This window comes from Octopus bimaculoides, chromosome 1, assembly GCF_001194135.2.
Source record: "Octopus bimaculoides isolate UCB-OBI-ISO-001 chromosome 1, ASM119413v2, whole genome shotgun sequence".
NCBI classification, from domain to species: Eukaryota; Metazoa; Mollusca; class Cephalopoda; order Octopoda; family Octopodidae; genus Octopus; species Octopus bimaculoides.
This window is the reverse complement of record NC_068981.1, coordinates 96,648,876-96,652,326: the sequence shown is the minus strand read 5'-3', so window position 1 is coordinate 96,652,326 and position 3,451 is coordinate 96,648,876. Positions and strand designations below refer to the sequence as shown.

The 3,451-nt window shown below is 39.4% G+C and overlaps 1 protein-coding gene and 1 long non-coding RNA gene across 2 annotated transcripts in view; one reads left to right on the top strand and one right to left on the bottom strand.

Annotated features, from left to right (window-relative positions):
• LOC128248066 (uncharacterized) overlaps positions 1-2,301 on the top strand; it is a 27,734-nt gene extending 25,433 nt beyond the window's left edge. The window contains exon 3 of the long non-coding RNA XR_008264330.1: positions 1,187-2,301. This is a non-coding gene — a long non-coding RNA (uncharacterized LOC128248066). The remainder of the gene's footprint in view (positions 1-1,186) is intronic.
• LOC106875960 (transmembrane protein 248) overlaps positions 1-3,451 on the bottom strand; it is a 67,667-nt gene that overhangs the window by 58,083 nt on the left and 6,133 nt on the right. The window lies entirely within an intron of this gene.

The following is a 3,451-nucleotide window of genomic DNA, read 5'->3' as shown; positions in this document are numbered from 1 at the left end:
GAGAGAGGGAGAGGGAGAGAGAGAGAGAGAGAGAGAGAATGTGTAATTAGTGTAAAACATATTTGAAATTGTTTTCAGATAGGGCATCTTTATAATGCTAGGATAAATCAGTAAAGATGCTTATTGCAATAATCTACGAGAAATTATTTCTAACTAAATTTTAAAGATATTCCTTAAGAGACAGTTAAGGGTTTTGGTCATATCTATACAGTACTCTAAAATGATGCCAAGAGAGGTATCAAGACCAAGGGCTGCAATACAACAATACAAGGAAGGCCAAGGCTGTTATGGCCAGTCTATCAGTGTTATCATGTATTGTACACCAGCAGAGCATTGATGATACTACAATGAAAGTCTTCCCAATTAAGCACAAGTTCTCCGCTGCTTTGCCATCCTTGTCCTACTAGTTCTTGATATTATTCATTCGTTCATTGCGTTCTTTACCTGCCTCATGATCCACTTCTCTCTAGTCTTCCTCTCTACGGTAATGTTTTCCAAAACTCTGCTTCTTTAAATATGGCCATAATAGATGAGCTTTTGTCTTTTCACAATGTTCACAAATTCTTGGCTCCTAGCCGTATCTTACTTTCTTCCTCACATGCAGCATCATCAGAAATTTGGGCTCCAAAATACTTGTACAATTCAACCTGTTTGAGCCTCTCACTGCCAAGTGCATGAAATATCAATAACAAGAGAAGAAAGAATGAAACAACTGTACAAGTAAGTTTCTATGATGGTAAGTTGGTCTCCTGCATGCTTTACAAGAATTGAGCTGTAAAAGGTGCTATTGCAAAACTCCATCTGCTTTAGCAAGGCTGATGGAGGTGTTCAGGAAAAAGCTCATGGTGCTACAGTATTCAATTGACCCTACTGTTCATCTAACCCAGCCAGGAGAGGAAGGAAACAGAGTCTGCAAAATATTGTTGGCAGAAACCAGCCAGGAAATGAAAGAAATGTGGAACATATGAATAAAAATAGCAGGGTTGAGAAGCCAATGAGCAAAGAAAGCTATTGTGAGGTATGTAGAAAATGGGAACAGCCAGGTTGCAATTTCTCCATCTCTGACTAATATTAAACAGTAGGACAATCATTTCATCAATATATTTGAGCTTATTAATGGTATTATATAAACATAACTAAGACTGCATTTCAACAAAGACTGATCCATTCATTATTTTTTTTTCAGAGCTGAAAATACTTCACCCAGCAACCTCTACAAAGCTCAAACAAGTATTACTTCCACATCTGGGACAGTGCTGCTGTTTCACACATAAACATCCCAATGCCATCCAGAGAAAGGCCGCTCAACTGATTGGTATAAAGTTACTCACACATACTTCAGTTTCTGGTTTATAGATATACTGTCTTCTCTCTCTGCCTTTTCTGTTGCTGCTACAATGGCCTCAGCTTCTCAGAGCTATCTGTGCTCATGCTATTTAACCTATTTAACTCAGCTCATTAGTCTCTCATCCTCTCATTACTCATGCTGTGTTCACATTCCCCTTACATCCTGCTTTAACCACAATAACCAGTCCTTCCTCCTCAGAATGTTGGTGCCTTGCAATTATCTTCCTGTAAATCTTTCCTGCATTGGTTGACATGTAACAGTTTAAGCAGATTATTAAGTATCAATCTCATCAGTCATGGAAGGCATTTGAAGGATGTGTGCACTGTTCCTTCCTCCAAACCTAGCTAATAATCCTTTCTTCTAAAGGAACAAAACCTGAAATTTAGTGAGGAGGGGACTAGGGTACTTAATTTATCGACCCTGAAAAGATGAAAGGCAAAATCAACCTCAGTGATGGGCGAAATACAGCTAAGCATTTCATCCAGCGTGTTAATGATTCTGCCAGCTCGCCACCTTACACCAAGCTAATAATAATCATAATAATAATAATAGAGTATCAGTAATACACTGGGTTGATTCATACCTATTGTTGAACAGAAACAGGGCATAGGATTTTGCCAAAGGAAATCTGTTGCTTATCTTTATCTCAACTAACTGAATAAATCTATGATCAAAAGTAATCCAGCCTTGACTTCCATCTCTTTTTCAAGTATACAATGTCTTTGACTACATTATGCAATGCATTTCTTTTTTAAGACTTAGCAGTTATTTCAAAGAGTCCTTATTTCTCCTTTAAGGTTAAAAACAAGTACCAATCAAGTAATTAAAAATCATCATTTGATCAGAAGTTGATATTTGCATTCTATTCTTCTGAACAATTAATAAAATACCAGTCAAGTTATGAAGATTAATTAATTATAATAGGCACACAACATACTTCTATAAAATCTACAGCTATGTGCCTATGTTAAAATGACAGAGGTTTCTGTAATAGGATGTAAGTGCTACCTACAAACAACCTGGAGCATATTCCCTACAGATGGTGTGTATATCATCATCATCATCGTCATCGTTTAATGTCTACTTTCCATGCTATAATGGGTTGGATGATTTGACTGAGGACCGGCAAACCAGATGGCTGCACCAGGCTCCAATCTGATCTGGCAGATTTTCTACAGCTGGATGCCCTTCCTAACGTCAACCACCCGAGAGTGTAGTGGGTGCTTTTACGTGCCACCGGTACAAGGGCCAGTCAGGCAGTACTGGCAACAGTCACGCTCAAATGGTGTTTCTTACGTGCCACCTGCACAGGAGCCAGTAAGTTGATGCTGGTAACGATCATGTTCAAACGTTGCCATATACGTGCCACCGGCACAGAAGCCAGACAGCTGCTCAGGCAATGATCACGCTTGGACGGTGCTGTTAGCGCTCTACTGGCACGGGTACCAGTCATCAACTTTGGTTCAATTTCGATTTCACTTGCCCAGACAGGTCTTCACAAGCAGAGTTTAATGTCCAATGAAGGAAAGGTATGCATAAGTGGACTGGCTACACCCTTGGCAAAGGCCACGGGTTATGGTCTCACTTGGCTTGCTGGGCCTTCTCACGCACAGCATATTTCCAAAGGTCTTGGTCACTAGTCATTGCCTCAGTGAAGCTATATATATATATATACTAGCAGAAATACCCGGCGTTGCCTGGGTTAAAGAGAATAATGTACGCATCATCTTTATATATAGTGATGTATATACACACACACACCCAAACACACGTATATATATGTATATCAATATAAATATATGAAAGTCAATGAAGTTTCGTAAAAGAAGGTGATCATGTACATACTTTCTTGCTGTTGTGATTATAACACCTCGTTGTAAACAATGTTCCTTGTTTTCCCTTGTGGAGCATATACAAATAGGTTTTTTTTGCTGCCCACTCTTGAGCAGCCAACATACAGTTGTCCATGTGAGAAGCAGGGCTCTTCCAAGAGAAGACCAGCTACAGACAGTGTTTGACCCTGAGATTTGTTTATGGACATGGCAAAAGTCACACGAAGGGGGAATTGTAGTCTTCTGAATGTAAAAGGAATGTCTGCTCCTG